Source organism: Tamandua tetradactyla, chromosome 6 (assembly GCF_023851605.1).
Source record: "Tamandua tetradactyla isolate mTamTet1 chromosome 6, mTamTet1.pri, whole genome shotgun sequence".
NCBI lineage: Eukaryota > Metazoa > Chordata > Mammalia > Pilosa > Myrmecophagidae > Tamandua > Tamandua tetradactyla.
Genome location: NC_135332.1, coordinates 129,748,464 through 129,769,665, shown reverse-complemented (window position 1 = coordinate 129,769,665; position 21,202 = coordinate 129,748,464). Strand labels below are relative to the sequence as shown.

Sequence of the window (21,202 nt, the reverse complement as noted above, 5' to 3'; positions counted from 1 at the left end):
AAAAAGTTAGATACTTTTATCATCTGTGTGTGGCTGGTCTTAGAGAAGCTGACTAAAGAGGCATGGGCACACAGATAGCAAACATTTGGACAGAGGATAAACCTCAGATGTTTAACTGCTGTCAGGGCCCTCAACCAACGTCCTGGCTGTAGAAAAGAACGTGTGGAATAAAGATGACTTGACTGGCCAAATTTCAAATTCTAACCTAACTGCTTATTTATTCATCCAGTAGCTATTTATCGGCCTCCAGCTATGGTCTTTGGACTATGCTAGGTGTGGTGAATATGAAAATGAAGGAAGGGTACTCCCTTACCTCAAGCAGCTCATGGCACAATGAGATAGCTAGAAAGATAAAGGACTGTAATACAGCACGTTAAGTACTATAGATCGGCGTGCAAGGAGCACCAGCGGCCCTGCACCTAGCTCTGGGGGAGGTTTGTATACTTGGTGTTCAGGTGACCCTGCACTACACTTTACCTATCTTTAGAAGATCTAAGAGATGCACACTTTCCCTTCCCCCTCTTCTTTCTTCAAATGGTGGATTTATTCAGGTGAAAAGTAACCATGAGAACCTCATTATAGTGAAGAGTTCGGCTCTGAGATCAGGCCCACACCCTCCACTTAATAAATGAATCACCCTGGGCTACTTACTTAACCTCTACCAGCTTCATGTTTCCCCACTTGTTTTTCTTAGGTTTGCTGTGAATATTAAATGAGACAATGCCATCAGTTTTTAAGTACATTTATGCTTTATTTTTCACATAACCCTTACCACCCATTCATATATTATCAGTTTGTTTGCTTTTCCCACTGGTATGTACACTCCATGAAAGCAGGGGTATTACCTGCTTTCTTCATTGTAACCCCTGTACTAAGACTAGTGATTGACATGTTGTAGTTGAATAGATAAATGAAAGGGCAGCAAAGCACTTAGCACAGTGTCTGGCTCTTGCTAAACACTCAAAGTCAGTTTTTATGAGTTATGGCTATAATCTGACATATATCTGCATTTTAAAAGTGGCAAAACTAGCCTAAGTTACAAGGGAAAACTGGTTAACATCTGTCTTGTTTTCCCTTTTTAGTTATCTTCTGCCCATTTCTGTTTCTCCATTATTCTCAATTATTTGAATAATTAATACCCTAAAAAGCATTAGGTTTACCCTTAATTAACACTGGTATTTAAGAATTAAGGGGAAAGGTCCGAACACAGACTGATTCCAGAAGAGAAGAATGAACCCTTAATTGTGTGGTTTGAGAGTAATAGATGAAATACTGGCACTAGCAGGGGAGAAATTTGGAGTTAGAGGGAATACATACCAAAGGTGGCCGCCTTGTTTCCTTGCAGGGTTGGCTCTATAGGCCTTTTAGAGGCCCAGTCAAAGGAAGAATGGGATGGCAGGAATTACGGAATCCTGTCAAATATTGGAGGGAATTCTCTTGTTTCCTTCTACCCCTCTTAAATCCAACCATTAGCCTACTGCATTCTAAATATAACACAGCTTGCTGATGTTTTGTGGGCTTATAGCATGAACTTTTTTTCGGATTTAAGATTTGGTTCCTTGTGGTGCCCTGAAAGAAACCTCCTTAACCACTTCCTTTTGGGTAGGGCAGCAAGTGGCCATCATCCTGACACATACCTGAGGTTTGATGACGCAGGGCTACTCCTTGCATTTAACCAAAAACCTGACAAAGACACCCTCTGAAATCGTCTTTGATTCAGTTTCATTTTACAACTTCGTAGGTGGCTCAGCTTGTTTTTGGTCATTAACCTAGATGCTGCTTTCTGCATCATCAGAGAAATATGCAGGCACCTTTTATGGGTTTTCATATCTAACCTGTTTATCTGTGCATTGTTTTGAGCCCAAAGATCACGTCCCTATAGGTCCATTTTGTCCATCTATAATATATTTCTTCTGTGGGATATCTGTTTTGTTTACTTCTATTGTTCATTAAAGTATATTTCATTTCCTAGTTGAAACCACTGATTTACTATCAAATGCTTCTTCAACTGATGTAGTTGATGAATAGCTACCAGAACAGGGAGAAAAAAAAAAACCACAACTTTTTGAGGATGCTCCAAATTTCAAATAAAGATTGTATGGTAAATCAACGCCGAAAATACGATAACAATTTTTATTTCTGAAGTGAGATACTCAATAAAAGTGCCTAAAATCGTACCCAGTCTTTCGTAGGTTCATATTGTATTAAACACTACATATGTCTTTAAAATTGATCTGGTGTGCTTATTTCATTTAAAAAGTTGCTTGTATTAATCTTATTAAATTCTTTCTTCCTATGCTTTCTCTATTGAATTTGTAAGTCATACTCAATGAGGAGGAAATAATTGCAAGAAAAATGTGTTCTCTTCAGTTTTCTTGAATGTGTCTACTAAATACTGATTTGAAGAAGGACTGTTTACCCAATTGGCATTTTCCCCCCTAATATTTAAATCCTGGATAGAGGCTGATGCATCGGAATATTTGGCTCTTTAATTTTTTTCCTGTGTGCTTTCTAAAAAGTTTAAAAATCCTCTGCTGCCTTAGAGAAACAATGCTATTGTGTGTATTTTCAATTAAAAATAAGATATCAATATCCTGCTCAAATAGCATAATTTGTGGCCAAATGGATCCTTGTGATTTAAGGTTTGCTGTTCATTTTTGCAGATTCAGTGCCAAGCTTGAAATTCATAATATTTGAAAGCTATTTAGTTTAGAAACTAGAACAATCTTAGAGTCACTGACACATTTGAAATCAGAGGATAGAGTTACACGTGGGAAATATCCCCTAGAGTAGCTGTTTTGCCTATACTTGTTTCCACCCATGGAAAGAAATTCACACCCTCCCTCCTGAACTGGTCTTTTCTTTAATGGTTCTGGTTAGAATATTCTTTCTAATACTGAATTGAAACTTTGAATTGAATCTGTAATATTGTTTTACAACTAAAACATTTTAGTCTTTTGCATACATTTTTTTTTACATTTTAGCAACTTCCTTTATTTGAACAGATTAGACATACTTACATTTTTGACGAGTTATTCAATGGTACATTAAAATCTAAAGTTCTACATTAAATTTTAACTGCCAAGCCATACTATCTCTTCCTGGTACTTGATAGTGACAATACTTAGATGAAACAGGGAATGTATTGACTGAACACAGGTAAATAAAGAAGTAGGAAAATATTGCGATTGTTACAAATAGATTTTTTTTCCTTCTAATGTTTTGTAAATCTTATAGCTATTATGCTAATAAAAGTTTTTCAGTGGCATGCTGGAGCCAGTGTGTACTGGTTCATAAGAGCAGATTCATCGTGCATTTATTCCTAAATCTACTTTACTTATGACAAATTTTCTGGTAGCTAGAAATTGGCCATAGAGGGAATATTTACACCATGGAACGTAGCAATTGCTTCAAACCAGGGTTTTTAAAAAAATGAAATAAACAAACTTGGAATGCTATTTGTTACATATCTACCAATGTACCACTGATACTTTTGGACCAGTGTTAATTTCCTGATTTTGATAATTCTACTAAAGTTATATAGGGAATATCTTTTTTTTTTTAAACTTTTTTGTTAATTGTGAAATATAACATATACGCAAAAAAGCAATAAATTTCCAAGCACATTTTAACAAATAGTTATAGAACAGATTTTAAAGTTTGGTAAGGGTTACAAGTTCACGATTTTTCATTGTTTGGTTCTAGCTGCTTCAAGACACTGGAGACCAAACAAAAATCAATATAATGATTCAGTAGTCATACTCATTTGTCAAATCCTGTCTTCTCCATATACTCCTCCTTCTCTTTAAATAACATATACATGTAAAAGCGATACATTTCAAAGTACATTGCAACAAGGGAATATCTTTGTTTTGAGGGAAAGGACCCTAAAATATTTAGGGGCAAACAAGTTTTACGTCTACAACTTACTCTTAAAAGACTTAGAAAAAAAATTTATACACATGCACACACTTAAAGCAAGAGAGATGCCAGTCAAAGAATGATAAAGCAAAGATGGTACAACACTAACTTGGGGAATCTGAGTGACAGTTACAAAGAATTCTTTGCACTATTTTTGTTACTTTTCTGTAAGTCTGAACTTATTTCAAAATAAAAAGTTATAAAGAAGTGTCCTCGAGTCTGGGATATAGTGCCACAGGAAGCGGAACACAAAAGGTAGCAACACCAAGAAAGAGCACCATTCTTGAGAGGTGAAATGGGTTAGTGGTGAGGAGCGCAGGCTCTGGAGTGAGGCTGCCTGGCTTCAAAAGTCAGCCGTGCTGGTTATCGGCCGTGGCTTTGGCGGATATAACCCATGTGCCTGTTTCATGTGCAATACCAATGCCAAGCAATTGTGAAGACTGCATGACTTAATGAAGAAAGTGCATGCGTTAGTGCCTGGGTCTTAGCGAGCTTTAGAGAGCGTTGGTAGTATCGGCTTTCAGTTCTAAAATAGGGTAGTGAAGTTTCCTAGAGCCTGGTGCGTGGGAGACAAAAGTGTTCTCCAAATTCCAAACTCTTGGCTGTAAACATCAAGAACCCAAGCCTGTGGACTTAGAGCAAAAAGTATACCATAAGGGGGTGCCAGGGTAGCTCAGTGGTAGAATTCTCGCCTGCCATGCGGGAGACCCAGATTCGCTCCCGGTTCATGTACTTCCCCCCAAAACAAAACAAACAAGCGAAACAAACAAATGAACAAAAATTCAACAAATAGCGCTACAATAACGGGTTACTCACATGGGAAAATAATGAAATGTGACCCCACTGTACAGTATACAAAAAGAAAAAAAAGATATACCATGATCTTTATGGAATATGAGACTACAGGATAAAGATGCAGAGGCAGTTTTAAATCACAAAGTAAGGAAATTAAGAAAACAAAAAACAAAAACAAACTCAACAACTCAAAATAACCCCTCCTTGGTTTGAAAAAGATATTTGGAGAAGATTTAAAAACAAGAGCCAGAGAGCTCAGATACAATGTGAGGTTGAGCACGCTGCTTTCTTCATCTTCCCCTCCTAGTTTGGAATCTTTGTGCCGATGATGATATTTACTGAGCATTAACTACGTGCCAGACTGTTCTAAGGGCTTTACTGGATTAGCTCAGCTACTCCTCCCAACAAAACTTTATAGTAGGGATTATTATCCCTATTTTATACCGAAGGACTTCGATGCAGAAATGTTAATTGCCAGAGTCACAGAGTTAATAAATGTTGGAACAAGATTAGAACCCAAGCAGTAAACTCCAGAGGCCTGCACCATTTTGGATGGGTTTTAGGGTCAAAAAGAAGACTGAGTTGTGCCTTGTGTCCCACATGAAACTGTAGGAAGAAAGAAATCCGACTGTATGTTCCAAAGGAGGCAACTGTTCTTATCATTTTATAAATATTGAACAAATTCCATTACACCACAAACCCATGGGGAGCTTATTACCTACCATCAGTCCCATTTAAGGAGAGGGAACTGAGAAACGGTGAGATTAAGTCAATTGCCAAAGGTCATAGCCAGCCTGGCTTTTTGGCCTACGAACATAGCCACTCCCTTTTCGTACTCTTCAGGATGTATCATATTTCTTCAAAGACCTTATTTCCAGGATATCAGATTTCTCCTGAGAGCTGTGACTAAATGGGAAAAGCATAATGTTTAGAGAGAGATTTAGCAGAGATTCTCCTGATGTTACTAGACGAGGAACTTCTTGGTTGGCTTCTAATGTTGGGCTTAAACTCATCAACATGCACAGGTATTTTTGGAGATTATCCCATCACTATCTTGACTTCACTTTAAAGGTGAATAGTGTAGATGTCCTGGCTGTGGAGTGGAGGCTGATCTTTAAGGCCTGGCATTGTAAATCTGTAGTCAGAAGAGCTATGCTGCCTGAGAATCCAGAGCAAGTTTTAAATAGCTCTGAGAGTGCTAAGCTGCTCCTTTCAAGTCCAAGTTATCAAAAATAGTTTCCTGGTTTATGTGGGTGACCGCTCCTGGCCATAATCGCTGAGCCACAAAGGCCACTCTGCTCTCCTCTTTCTATACAGGCAGGCACAGACTTACAGCATTTCCAAGTATGAATTATAATTTAAAAATCTACATCATTTCAAACTTGGTCCTAGTATACAGTGCTGAGAGATCCCTGAGTTTGCTTGAACTTGCTGGAATCTCTATATCCACCAAATACCTATAAGAATAGGGCCAGTGGCCAGGTTCTCCCTTCACCAGAATATTTCAGGAATAAACAGAGAGAAGCCTGGGTATTCGTCTGCAGAAACTTAACACAAAGTTCATCTCCTCATCTGAATACTGACAGACTTCAGCATCTCTGTCCTTCATCTTTTTTTTTAATGACACTTCTGTGTAGCCATAAATGGTCTGCCTGGAGACTTCATCTGGACAAAGGCATCTCCTATGGGTGGCCCCTCCATGTGAACCCCATGAGTTCAAATACCTGTGGAAAAGTTTCCCAGGAAGTCCAGGATGTCCCCCATTGGGGCTACATAGGAAGATATCAAAGTCATATAGAGTCTCTGACATTTGTCGGGGGCACACATTGCTGAGGTAGCACTGGAATAGAGGGAAGAATTGGGAGTGAAATAAGAGGGCCCGAGGAGCACCGATGCAGCACCTGCTGACCTTCAGCTGCTGTGCTCCTGAAGAGTTCAGTGTACCCTTTACGCCAGTCCTTATGCTTCCTCAGTGCATTCTGTGCATATTCCTCACAAGCAAATAAGACAAGAGCATCCCCTGTTGGCCTACCATCTGGGTAGGTGACAAAGAGGATGCATTCCTTCCCCACAGTGATGGGGTAATGTTGTCCAAAGAAGGCCACCACCTCTTCAGCTGTGGCTGTGAAAGGCAGTTCCTGCATGCAGCCACTGACCTGATTTTCCTTGGAGAGAATCTGAGCTACCTCATTGGCTGTACCACCAGCAATTTTAAGAAAATCTTCCCCTGCTTCTTTGTAAACCTCAATGTACCAGGCCGCCATGTGATGCTTATGCCTCTGTAGTGTTAGGTCTCTGTGCTCATCACTTACAAACCTAACCAGAGCTTCTCCTTTCCTTCAACCCTGAGCCTTCAGAAAAAGTACAGTACCTCCATCGGCAATATTGAGTCCTTTGAAGAATCTTGCAAGATCTTGATCCAAAATCTGCCGTGCTAAACCCTGTGCCCTGACTATGGCGTTATCATCAATAAGTTCCATCTTGCTGTAAGTACCACTTTCAAATTTGTAATTTTCTCTCTCTGGATCCAAAAACCTCTGATTATAAGGCTCTGGAATCACTGCTAAGATTATAATCCTCCTATCTGCAACTTGAGAGGATCCATATCGGGAGACTGAACTATTCTTTTCAAAATTCAAACACTGTCAAGGCAGCAACATCCAGTTTGTCAATATCAGGTGAAACCGGGCAACACTTCTTGAATTCTTTTCGCCGATCAAAAAAGAAAGAGAAGCATTCATGCAATACCACATTCTTTTTGGAAGCCTCGAGTGCAGGATTTGCCTAACATGAAGCTGCCCATTAGTACAAAGACCAAAGAAAGTTCCTACTCCAATATTCAATTCCTTGCTTACTGACTGGTTAGACTGCAGGAGGGCTTAGCCCAGCTGCGGCGTGGAAGACAGGCTTTTGACATCAATCTTGGTTTCTATTTTTTGCAATCTTCCATCAGTTCCAACTGATCCAGTTTAACTAATATTTCGTGCAACTTCCCCATTTTTCATCATCTTTTTCTTGGCAGGTGGGAGGGTGCATGGTCCATGAATTGAACCCGGGTCTCCCTCATGGAAGGTGAGCATTCTACCACTGAACCACACATGCACCCCCACTTTTAATGTCATTTCTAATCAGCAAAGAACTTGGCTTAATTTTACAGGTGAGCTTGTGTTTATTTTACTGATTTATGATTTTAAGTCAATATTCAAAGAATGAGGTAGAATTTTATTTTCCTTATTTATAAAATAAATAGCTATTTCTTAAAACTTTGCACTTCTCTTTTTCTACTACTTTAAGGTAGGCAACTTACTAGGGCAATTGCTTTTTAATTTACTGGTTCTCAACAAAGTTTTTATACAGTACCCTTTGGGACCTCCTGACGTAGTCTGTAAATTTCTGCTCCATCATAACATTTCTTTCACATGAATATTGCTTACCATGGGACCATTTCAACTTTCTGGAGCCCTTTCACATTCACCACCATGGATATTTCTGCCTCTTTTTCTCAGTTTAAATTTCTCAACAGAGGACTCTGACTGGCCCATCCCATGGGGTCATAGAGGATATAGAGGTTATTGAACCTTGTATGTGTTGCATACCCTTGGGCCAAGTGTCCACCCCTGATCAGCCACAGATGCTGAGGGTAAGTGAGTCCTCTTAAAAAGGGGTAAGCAATGTCAGGCGTTATTGGTATTTTGGGACACCAAAGGTTATACCCTAGTTACTAGGAAATTAGTTCTTTTCAAATAAATTCCTTACGGTTTGTTGTGGAGCTCTTGAACTCGATTTATTTCACAATAGTGACCTTAGCTAGGACAAAGAATTAAACATAGCACTTGAAAACTGTTGCAGACACAGTTGGTTGGCAGACTGAACAGTTTTTTCTACTTTCCTAGCTGGGGAGTTTCCATGAATTTTATTCATCTCTGCATTAATCAGTGTTCTCTCAGGAAATAGAACCTATAGGAACTATCTGTAGATTGTATGAAATTTTATAAAATCATCTCACGCAACTGTGGAGATGCATGAGCCCAAATTCCACATGGCAGGCTGCAAGCTGGAACTCCAATGAAGGTTTTTGATGAATTCCCCAGGAGAAGCTGGCTGGCTGAAGTAGAGATGAAAATTTTCTCTTCTGACTGCTGAAATCATCATATCTCTTTTTAAGTCCTTCAGTTGATTGGATGAGACTTCTTTCATTGTTGAAGGCAATCTCCTCCGTTGATTGTACATGTAATCATCCATAGATGCCATGAACTTAACTGATGATCCAAGTTCAGGTAATGTCCCACAGTAACAATTAGGCCAGTGCTTGTTTCATCAAAAACTGGGTACCACTACCTGTCCAAGTTGACACATGAACCTAACCATCACAGTTTCCTAGTAGAAGAAACAGGTGAGGCAGCACTGCCATCCTCCCCTTCCTCTTGTCCTGATGGCTGGTGCTATGCCTAAAGTCATCACAACCCTTGAGGCCTCTGGCAGAGGTAAGCCACTCAACTGGTGTTACCTCAGTCTTTTTCTTCTGCAGGAAACATGATGACTGTATTTCTTTATGCCACTCTAAGTCGATCAGATTTCCTATAACTTACCTTTGAGTATTGTCCCAACTGATAAAACAAAATATGGTTAATACCAAAATATGGTTATGATGATTTTGAAACCAAACTAGATATTGTCTCATTTTTCAATGCAATGAAAAATTTCAAGAACCGTTTTGAACTTGGAAAGTTCATTTACTAGTTTAGCCTTTCCCCTTTTCATTTACCATTTTTCTTTTCATATGTCTAACAAGGGATACTACCTCATAGGCACTGGGCAAACTGTATTCTTTTACAAGTAATGGTTTTTATAAATTTGTCAATTCCCCCAAGACATTATTGTAAATCCATGTAAAAAATTTCTACTTTGAAATAATTCTTGAGATTTGAGTAGTAAAATTTATCTTAAAATGAAAGTATGTTAGATCTCTTTCCTCCCTTCCTTTCATTTTTATTTTTCTCCAACTTTCTTCTTCTTTTCTCAAAGTTTTTCTTCTTTAATCTTCCCCACTTCCATTTTTTTTTTGTCTTTCTTATAGTTGGTTCTTTTATAAGTGTAACATGGCTTATTTTTCACAAAGATTCCTAGATACTTTTTTTTAGTATTTATATGCCTTTATGGAAGATATTTTTTCCTTATGATTTTTTTTGCCAGTGTGTAATACACAGAACCAGTAATGAAACAATTTTCCAAATTTTTAGATTCAAATAATTTCCTCCATTTTTTTCTATAGAAAGATAATCCTTCACTGAAGTACATGCCATTTGTCATAATTGTGAATTTTTAATCCAAGAGAAAGTATGAGATAAAGAATGTTAGCTAACATTAGTTAACTCACCAATATTTTTCCAGTCACATGCACAAAAAATACTGCCTATCTTAACATTATACCTATCAGCTGAATGACATAACTCCTTTAGTGTTTGACAAATAAGGCAGGGCTAAATAACACAATTTGGTGTTGTATAAATGCTTTAAATTGAACTGCATCCAAATTAAAAAAAAGCTCAACATTGAGTAAAACATATTGAAAACCAGCCTATATCATTGTCTTGCATAAGTAGGGCCACCTAGTACATAAGTGAGAGAAACAAAACAGAACATTCTCTAGTTTTTAGTAAATTCAAGAAAGATGAAAATTCAAGAAAGATGAAAAGAATGTACTGTAACAATGCCTTTCATTAAGCATGATTTAACCAGATTCCAAAGTTCAAGGGGAAGATTGTTGAAAGATCCCTCATTTAAAAAAAAATCACTGTTTGCAGAAATAAACCTTTGTTCCCAACCTATAAATTATTAAAATAAGTAAACGATAAATTCCCAAGTTTCCTTGTTAGGTCTTCTTGCACACATAAGATTTTATTTGCTTAGGTTTCTCATTCTCCAGTAAATGATGGTGCTGGCGCTTTAGTTTTGCCAAAGGTGTGCAGGGATTAAAAGACTGTCAGCGTGTATATCCTACAAATTTCAAGTTAGCTGTTCATGCCACATTCTCTCTGAATGTGAGAATTAGTGGAGGGTAGAGTTCTTGTTCTAGAAGCTTCTCAAGTGTTCATTCTTTATCTTCTGTATACTTCACTTTGATTTCTAAGTTTTTATTTTGCCTGAGGCAGAAAACTTAGTTTATTTATTTCTAAGTAAAAATTAAATTCAGTTATTTTCCAGTCATTTTAGTTTTGAAATTTAATCATATTCAGCATGCTTCCTGCTTTGAATGTTTCCTTGCTCAGCTTTTTCTTGGGATGGAGTTTTAAATTTCAGGGGCTTACCCAGCTGTCATTGTGGTGATGTGGGAGAGGACTAATCTCATTCAGTTTAGTTGAAAACTGGACCAATACTTTCTGTATACTTAATCCCTTCTAGTTCTTGGTAAAAGTTAAGTATATAAGTAAGAAATGGCAGCCTGAATAGAATGCTGCATTGTGTGGGCATGTATTCTGCTTCATTTACTGGTGATTTCCTCAGCCTCATGCTTATCACCACCCATTTAAGGATGGCCCACAAAGGATCTATTGGGTTTGTAACTCCTCATCCCAGTTTCAGGACCGTCTGCAGAGGTAACCACACATAGTCTCTCAGTTCGCATCCTTGCCACAAGTGGGACTCATGGGGACTTTCAGACCCCCTTCCATATTCCAAGAGGGCCATAGATATCTTTGGATGCTCTCTCACTCCAAAAATGCTACACCACCATCTCTACTGCAACTACTTCTCCCATTTGCTTGGGACACAGTAGGCTTCTGACTTTCAGAAATCCCAGACAGAAATCAGGACATGGGTTTCTTCTATTCTTGATTTTCCACAAATACCCCTGCATCAATTTCCAGAAACTTGGCTCAGAGGGTATGAAGTAAGAGCAGGTTGACCAACTGTCCTGATTTGTCTGAGAATGAGAGGGTTCTTGAGATGCAGGACTTCTACCTCTAAAACCGGAACAGTGCTGGAATTGGTAGTCCTAGAGAAGGCATGCTCTGTCCTGTGTGCCTAATTCCCCTTTTCCCTTCTAAACCCTCCTTATTGCTCAGAGGATTTCTTAGCTAGTGAAGGTTTTCAGATTTCTTTTTCTCCTTTAAAATAATTTCTGTCACTGGGACAGTGTTTTCCAGCTTAGAAGAAAGAATTTGCCATCTTTTTTTGTTCCCCTTTCACCTTGGAAAATTCCTAAAGCAACGAGATATACTGTTCCCATCCCTGCCTGCTGTAGTTGTTAAATTTGGGAGGGTCACTAGGCAATCTAGAGGGATAAAGGAAAACATTACTATTTCAGATATCATGATACTGTTTTCTTAAACTGGACTTGCAGCCTTAGGCAGTTGTGATATTAAACAATTGCAGCTGATTGTTTTAGACAAATGCCCTGGGCATAGGTCTTTTCCTACTCAGCAAGTTCTGCATCAGGTCAAATAATGAAAATATCTTGCAAATGGGACTTTTTCTGGGAGCCGAGAGGTCAAATAATGGCAATGCTCCAGAGAGCTTTTGGCTTGCCACTTCCAGCGACTGCAAGGCTGCTGTTTTGACAGCTACCATGATTTCAAGGTTTCTGGTTTTCAAGGCTATAGTGGAACTGGAGAAAAGGTGATGGGAGTAGGCCAAATTTGAAAACCACAAACCCAGCTCTTTTGCTTCTGAGGCATGGGATTGGACAGTTTCCTTCACTTCTATCAGCCTCATCTGCATACTGCACAATGGAATTGATGATATCTGTGCTATAAGATTGACACCTTCAGGCATCCATACTCTACTATCGTGATGGCTCTTCTTTTAGTAGAGCAATTGTAGAAAAAGAAAAAATAAAGATAGGAAGAAATAATATTGTAAACTCTTCAGGATGGCATCTCACTGTGAAACTTAATGTCATTCAAAATGTCTTCTCTCTGTTGTTCCCAGTCCCCTCCCTCATAAGTTATTTGTAAGAGGGTGTGGTCATGGCAATTTTTTCATTTAAATTTCCAGAGGTCCTGTCCAAGGGCTGAGTTCTTCAAATGTCTTTGTGGGAGATAACCCTCTGGGCACCTCAGGGACCATGCAAGAGAGCCCAGTATTATTAGCTCACTTATACAACTTTCCTTTTAATGTAGTGACCTCATAGAGAATCTGCAAAAACGTTCCTGTTTTAGGAGGTGCTTTCCCTGAGTTTGGAGACTCTCTGATAGTTCTGAGAGTGACTGGTAACTAACTTAAAGCTATAAATGTGTGTTGAAACCCTAGCTTGAGTCTCTTATCTCACATTCTTCATTTTCAGATCCACAGGCATATCTAAAACCTGTGGAGCTCCAGAATGTAGGGAGTGGCATAGCCTATTGCTCCTTAGATAAGATTATTCAATCAGAGAAATAGAACTTTACATCTATGTCTTTATCTATATTATCTATCTATTTGCTCATCTGTATAAATAATAGAGATTAGTTTTGTTACAGGGGTTTGACCTTCTGCGATTATGGGAGCGTAAGCACTCTCTGATCCTACATCAGATGTGGAAAATGAAGTTTGGGTGATCAGGAATGGAGGATGGGTGTGTAGTGGGAGAAAGCAAGAGCAAGATGAACATGTAGGCGTGTTTTGGAGCCCATGCGTATGGATGGAAGTCATGTCACGTCTCATTACTTCTGGCCTTGGTGGCATGGGCAGCTTGCTGAAGCTGGGGCCCTCATTATGGAGCTAAACATTTACACTTGACCTAGGAGTTGGAGAAGATGAAGGAATATATCAGGGAAGGTAGAACAGTTGTACACTCAGCAACTGCCTCATGCCAGTAAGGGAAGCTAGCAGGTACATGACAATAAAAGCAATGAGGAGGATCATCATATAGCAACGATGGGTAGAAACTGCAAAAAATGGTGGCTGCTTCACTCCTGCTCTCCAAATCTCACAAAAGAATTGTTCTTACAGTGCATCCTAACAGGGGATTTTGGAAATGTGGTTCAGCCTAGCCAAGGTGACACATTTCATGGTTACCACACTGCTATTCATGGACCATAGTTCTTCCTCGAGACTTATGTTTCTGCTTTGAGATCCAGGACATGGGCAATGGATTCTCTCACTGTCTCCCAAAGTAGATAGGCAGGGAATTGATTGACAAAACCATGGAATTAATAATATCTGCTCTATAATATTGACAACTTCAGGCCTCCATATTCTGTCCTCTGCTTCTACTTTGTTTCTATCCTAAGTTGAGCTTTCTAGTCTTCTTTCCTCACTCCCAGGTCTTTGCTGTCTGATAGGAGGGGAGGCATGGTTTCATTGAGAAGTGGACTTAGTCATTGGTACCGAAATCTATAAAGTAGTACCATTGGAATTTTTTGGATGTAGTCTATCAGAAAGCAATAAATTTTCCCAAAACCAAAGCAAAATTATGGACAATATTATTTTCATATCCTCTTAGGAGATATTTCAGATCTACTTTACTTCCATGGCTTATGAGCCTTTAGATATCATCAACTCCATTGTGCAGATATGCAGATGAGGCTGATAGAAGTGAAGGAAACTGTCCAATTCCATGCCTTAGAAGCAAAAGACCTGGGTTTATAAGGAACTAAGGCTGTATTAGTTTGCAAGCTGCTTGAATGCAATATACCAGAACTGAAATGCTTTTAAAAAGGGGAATTTATTTAGTTACAAATTTAAAGTTCTAATTTGCACAGTGTGCAAATTATGGCACCAACGAGAGGTTGCATTCACTTAAGAATGGCTGATTGATCAGGAACACCTCTGTCAGCTGGGAAGTCACATGGCTGGCATCTGCTGATCCCTGTTTCCTGGGCTCCATTGCTTTCAGCCTCTGTTCCTATGGGGGTCCTCAGTCTACTTCTCTGGGGCTGACTTTCATCTTTTGGCTTTCTCTGTGTTCTGGCTTGCTTAACATCTCATGGCAATATCTGCTAGGCTCCAAGCATCTTCAAACATCCACGTCTCTTTCTTCTACATGTCTCCATCTGTGTCAGGTCTGCTGTGACGTTTCTGTTGGCTCTGAGGCTTTTGTCATTTCTGTAGTTTCCAAAATGTTTCCTCTGTTAAAGGATTCCAGTAAACTTATAAGACCCACCTGGAATGGGTGGAGTCACATCTCCATCTAACCAAAGGTCACACCCATAATTGGGCATGTCACATCTCCATGGAAATAATCTAATCAGGTTTCCAACCTACAGTGCTGAATAGGGATTAAAGCAAATGGCTGCTCCCACAAAATTGGATCAGGATTAAAACATGGGTTTTTCTGGGGTACATAATACTTTCCAACTGATGCCAAGACCAAGCCTTGTTCAGATGATTAGGATCCTCCTTCCTTCTGTACATGGGGTCAGCCCTTCTCCTGCACATCCTGTCCACCTCCTATGGCATGTGACCCAGGCTACTAGAATGATAGCTGAGGAAGGGACAGGTTTATTTTTCAGTGTATTTTACCCCTGGCCTTGTTAAATGACTTTCATGGGCCTGGTGAATGGTAAACACTTTTTTTTCTTGGAAGCTTGACTTTAGAAATAGGAAGAAGAGGGAGTAGAGGAAGTAAGAATATGGTAAGTCAGCTAATTCTTCAACATCCATAGAAGGAAGTCAATAGATGCTTTCTAAAGTTGAGATATTGAGAAATTATTATTTTTTTCATATTAGAGTTAAGGTGGCAACTACCAAAAAGAATTAAAACCAAACATGGTTTTAAGCAATCGTTTCCAGAGAAAAGAATTGGGAATATAGAGCAGGAGTTCTTGCTTTTTACTGTAATACTCTCTGTCCAATTTGAAATTCCTTTTTCTGTTTCAACGTATTAAGTTGATAAGTAAAAAATAAGTCAACCCAACTCTATCAAGAAATCTCATATGTTTTTACTTAGATATTTCAGGTTAATTATTGACATAGGCTATATTTAATAAAGATGGAACAAAAAAGACTGTATGGTTTATTTCACAGAATCTGTGTTTTGGTTTGTTAATGCTGCCAGAATGCAATATACCGGAAATGGTTTGACTTTTACTATTGGGGATTTATTAACTTATAATGTACAGTTCTTAGGCCATGAAAATGTCCAACTAAGGCATCAAGAGGATGATACCTGGACACTGAAGACAGGCTGCTGGCATCCAGGACACCTCTGTTACATGGGAAGGCACATGGCCAGAGTTTGCTAGCTCTTTGCTCCTGGATTTTGTTGCCTTTACCTTCTGGTTCTAATGGCTTCCTCTCTGAGCTTCTGTGAGTCCTCTCTTAGCTTCTCTGGGGCTTTTCTCTCTAGGCTTTTTCTGTCTTTTATCCTCTCATAAAGGACACCAGTAAAAGGATTAAGACTCACCTTGAATGGAGTGGTTCTCATCTCAGTTGACATAACCTAACCCCAAACAGGTCTGCTCCCATGGGAATGGATTAAAAGAACATGGCCTTTTCTGGAGTACATAAGAGCTTCAAACCACCACAATCAGTGAATACCCTTTTCAGCAATGTAGGCAAGAGAATTAAGAAATTGTATTTTATATAGAATTTAAAATTTTTTCAAATACAGTGGATAAATGGAAGAAAATACAGCTCCAAATGATGCTTGGATATTACTGGAGCATGCTTTCTAAATCATTAATATAATTGGTGCAGGGATTTTTGTGGTTTCCAAAGGAGAGTTAAAGTACTTTTGCATGAATGTGGGACTCTCACTATGTATTTGGGCTGCCAGTGCCCTATTGTCCATAATGACCACTCTCTCCTATTCAGAAATAAGTCTAACATTCCTATGCAATGGAGTGTACTGCTATTTTTTCAAGAGATGCTTTGCCTCCTTGATCACTTTCCTGAAACTCAAGGCATTGTTGTATCTGGAGCCAGTGATAGCTTAGGCCAAGCCCAGCTCCTCACCAGTACTGCATCCAGCCTTTCTATACCAATTACTCTGGTCCAGAGATGCCAAAGAAATGTGTGGCACTGGCTGTCCTGTGGATTGTGGGAATTATGAATTCTCATGATTTGGAAGGGGTGACTGGCTTCAGACAGCCAGCACATGCTCCAAATGGCCATAGTCAGCCTCATTTCTCTTCCCTTTTGATGGTGAGTTTCCAGATACCTCTTAGATTTTAGAAGTCTTCTTCCAAGGATATTTTGGTATGCACTTGGGAAAAGATTTATATATATATTGGGTAACTAACATTCCATTGAGGAAAAAATCTCTTAATCCATTATTTATTGCAAGTAATCCAAGATATATGTCTCTTATTGCAGTTGGGATTGTATGCTAAATAAATGATTTGGTGCTTTTTGTGTGTGACTTTCTGAATCAAGTCAGAATATGCTAACATTGTACTTGTCACCCATTCTTTTTTTTTTTTTTTAATTTACTCAAAAGTGCCTATTTTATTCAACAGCTCCTCTTTTTCAGCCTTCTTTTCTTGAACCAAAGATATGGACTGCCATGGTAAACAATTCCCTTTTTTTTCATGTATGAATGCTCTGACTGTAAATACTGTCCTTTTCTGAAGCCAATATGAATCCAGGAATGATCCTATACCAGCCTGTGTTTGGGTTGTGGGAATATGGGCTGTTGTAATTAGAATATTTGTTTGTTCTAATTATTTCATATCCGTGAGATCATATAATATTTGTCATTTTGTGTCTGGCTTGTTTCACTCAATATTATATCTTCAAGTTTCACCCATGTTGCATGTATCAGAACTTCATTTCTTTTTACAGCTAAGTAATATTCCATTGTATGTATATACCATACTTTGTTAATCCATTCATCGACTGATGGACACTTGAGTTGCTTCCAACTTTTGGTAATTGTGTATAATGCCACTATGATCATTGGTATGCAAATATCTTTTTTTTTTTTTTTGAAAGAATTGAAAGCAATAACTCCCTGCTTTCAATTCTTTTGGGTTTATATTGAGTAGTTGGTCAAATGGTAGTTCTATACTTAACTTTCTGAGGAACTCCAAACTGTTTTCCACAATGACTGCACCATTTTATATAGCCACCAGCAGTGATTGAGTGTTCCTGTTTCTCCATATCCCCTCAAAAACTTGTAATTCTCCATTTTTTTTAAATAGCAGCCATACTATAAGGTGTGAAATGGTGTCTGTGGATTTGATTTGCATTTCCTGATGGCTAATATGTTGAGCATCTTTTCATGTGCTTTTTGGCCATTTGTATATCTTCTTTGGAGAGCTAGTTATTAACCCTTTTTTTTCTGTTTTTTTTTTTGTTGTTTGTTTGTTTGTTTGTTTTACATGGGCAGGCACTGGGAATCAAACCTGGGTCTCTGGCATGGCAGGTGAGAACTCCACCTGCTGAGCCACCATGGCCTGCCCTTTTAACCCATTTTTAAAATGGGTTGCTTGTCTTTTCATTGTTAAGTTAAAGGATTTCCTTATATATTCTGGATTTATACCTTTATTGGATATGTGGTTTCCAGATATCGCTCCCACTGCGTAGGTTGTCATTTATTTTCATGATAAAGGCCTTTGAGGCACAAAAGTTTTCAATTTGATGAGTCCCATTTATCTATTTGATCTTTTGTTGCTAGTACTTTGGGTGTAAAGTCTAAGAAACCACTGCCTAACACAAGGTCCTGAGGATACTTCCTTACATTTTCTTCTAGGAGTTTGGTTGTAATGGCAATTATAGTTAGGTCTTTGATCCGTTTTGAAATGATTTTTGTATAAGGGGTGAGGTAGTGAGTCCTTCTTCTTTATTACGTATTCTTGAAGGGAAGAGAGTAAGATATCCTAGATGTTCTGAGGCTAGATTTAATATCCTTCCCCTCAATATCAGAATAAAAGAATTTCTCTCTTCATTTTCAAAGTCAATCTCCTATAACCTTTCTCCCCCATATCCTAGGGGCCTTTCACATTCATTTATCACATTTTCCTCTGTTTTAACCTCTGCCGGTCCTTTTCCTTAATATTAAATATGAATCAGGCTCTTCTACAAATTTTTCCTTCAATCTTAGGAATTGATTGATGTTTCTATCATTTGTTTAATCATTTAATCAACAAGCATCTTTGCAAAACTGACTATTTTTAAGACCCTGTACTAATGTCTTAAGATGAATAAGATGGGTTCTTTACTCTAAGGAGGCTTACAATCTAGTAGGAGAGGTAATATCTTTATTTTGGTCGAACCTCTGCTATTTACCAGCTGTAGCAAGTATTTTCACCAATGTGGACTTAATTTTTTATCTGCAATGTAGATATCATGGCTCAAAATAACCATAATTCTTTACCTTATAAACAAATAATAACATGAGAATATTAATAATTTGCTGCACAGGAACAATAAAATAATTACAGATTCAGTACAAGAAAGATCACTTTTCACTGTCTCATCAAGTGGAAAAGGTGGTCATTTGAAATGAATCAAAAACATTCAAGCTGTGGAAAAACATGAGTGAAGTTGTGTGGTCCAGGAGTGTGCAAGGTGCCTTGAAGACAATGGCGTGAATAATCTTGGGTGTTTGCCACATGGCTTCTGTCTGATAGTCCTGATAATAGATATGATCCTTAAGAGAAGTACATAGAGAGAGGAAAAATGAAATGACACAGGGTTGGAGACACCTAACTGGAGAATGCCAACTTTTAGGTGATAGGAGGAGAAAGAAAATTCAGTGAAGAAACCACAAAAGGTACAGAGAATTATGTGTTCATTAAGGAGGGGGTTATCAACTTAGGCAAATGCTTCAGAGGTTGAGGAGTGTGAGGAATGTCAAAAGACATTTCATTGACTGAGTAAGAGGTCCTGGTAAATTTTGAGCACCCTCAAGAGGGAAGTCTGTTTGCACTGAGTTAAAAAGTGAGATATTCATGAGGAAAGACAGGTATGAGAAGAGATTACTTTTTAATGTAATTTGTCATTAAATGGGTTACTACGATTTAAAGAGTTAGAATGAACAAAACACTCTCTCTCATTTAGTCTCTTTCTCTCTTTTTTTTTTCTTCTTTTGCATGGGCAGGCACCAGGAAATGAACTTGGGTCTCTGGCATGGCAGGAGAGAACTCTACCTGCTGAGCCACTGTGGCCCAGTCTCTTTCTCTTTTAAGGATAGAAGAGATCTCGGTGGCTTCTATTTGAACCAATTTCACTTTGTTCCAATGCCAGAGATGTTTCATTATTAGTTAATTATTGTCTGCTGAAACTAGATTTACTAACCTATAAACTTTTATAGAACTCCTCACAAGCTGCTGGCAGTGGAAAAAAAAGTGCAGGAATTTCAGTGTGTGGTTATTAATTTACTAAGTAAACTTTAAGTAAAACAAGTTCTAAGTAACAATTTTAACTTATAAAATGGTGATTTGTAGGCAGCTGACTTTGCAGAGTGTAAAAGCATCCATCTTTTAAATTCAAGACCAAGGGATATTCACTACCTGTCTGGCTAATATAACCCCTTATCATCAATTAAATTCTAATCTCTAATTCCTGTTTAAGTCCCAGAGGAAAGGGTGGTTAATTTAGAAAGCTGCCCTTTTGCTTGTTCCAAAGTTTTGACTAATAATCATACTTATTAATAACTACAATTTCTTAAGCACTTATTTGGTGCTAAGCACAGTGATTGGAATTTTGTGTTCAATCTATATTTCTCATTTCCCCCAGTATTCAGGTAAGAAAAGTCTATAAATTTTCCAGAATTTTTATTTGCTCATTTTTTGCAACTAGTAAGCAGTGGAGGCAGAGTTTAAAGTAGCGCTCACTCAGCTCGTATTAGTGTCCCCCTTGGACATTGTACTCAAGCCCGGGAAGATACAGATGGAAGAAAGTTGATATTTGTAAAAGGATAGATATTTATTAGTCAGGGGTATTTGCTTTTACAAAAGCCCCACACATTATAAGCCCATGTACAATAAAAGAGGAAATTACTAGGAGAATAAAAATGCTGTATCTGAGTTGATTGCTGAGCAGCGTATCTTCAGGAACATTAGGAATTAGGGAAGTTTTGGACTTAAAAAACAGGAGTTCTGGTTCTGGGCCAAGATGGTAGCTTAACAATGTGCACGTTTTAGTATGTCCTCCAGAACAACTACTAAATAACCAGAAACAGTACAGAAGAGCTCCTGGGGCCACATCATGACCGGACACACAGTGTACCCCAGTCTGGACCAGCCGGACTGGCTGCGAGACCCCCAGAACCATGAGTTCCCCAAGCTGTGGCAGTCAGCGCCCCTCCCCCACTGGCCACTTCCCAGAGGGGAAAGGAAAGAGACTTTGAGCCCAACCAAACACCAATTGTGGAATTAATTAACAAATTCTGACTACTAAAAATAAGGCCCAGCTCACGTGAACCTGGTCAAAGCAGAGGCTCATTTTAGCTCCAGCGCCAAGAGGGCAGGGCTGATGGAAAAAGAAAAAAAGAAGGAAACAGAGGTTTTTGTGCTTGTGTTTCTACAGAGGTTTGACTGCCTTTGGATACAGTGGCAGGGCTTCTCAAGCTGCAACTGCCCCAAGCATAGGCAGAAACAAGTTCATATGAGGGCTTGTC

At 38.6% G+C, this 21,202-nt stretch overlaps 1 pseudogene; it reads right to left on the bottom strand.

Moving 5' to 3' along the window:
• Positions 1-6,220: 6,220 nt before the first annotated feature.
• The window catches only part of LOC143686833 (epithelial splicing regulatory protein 1 pseudogene), a 52,134-nt pseudogene continuing 37,152 nt past the window's right edge, over positions 6,221-21,202 (bottom strand).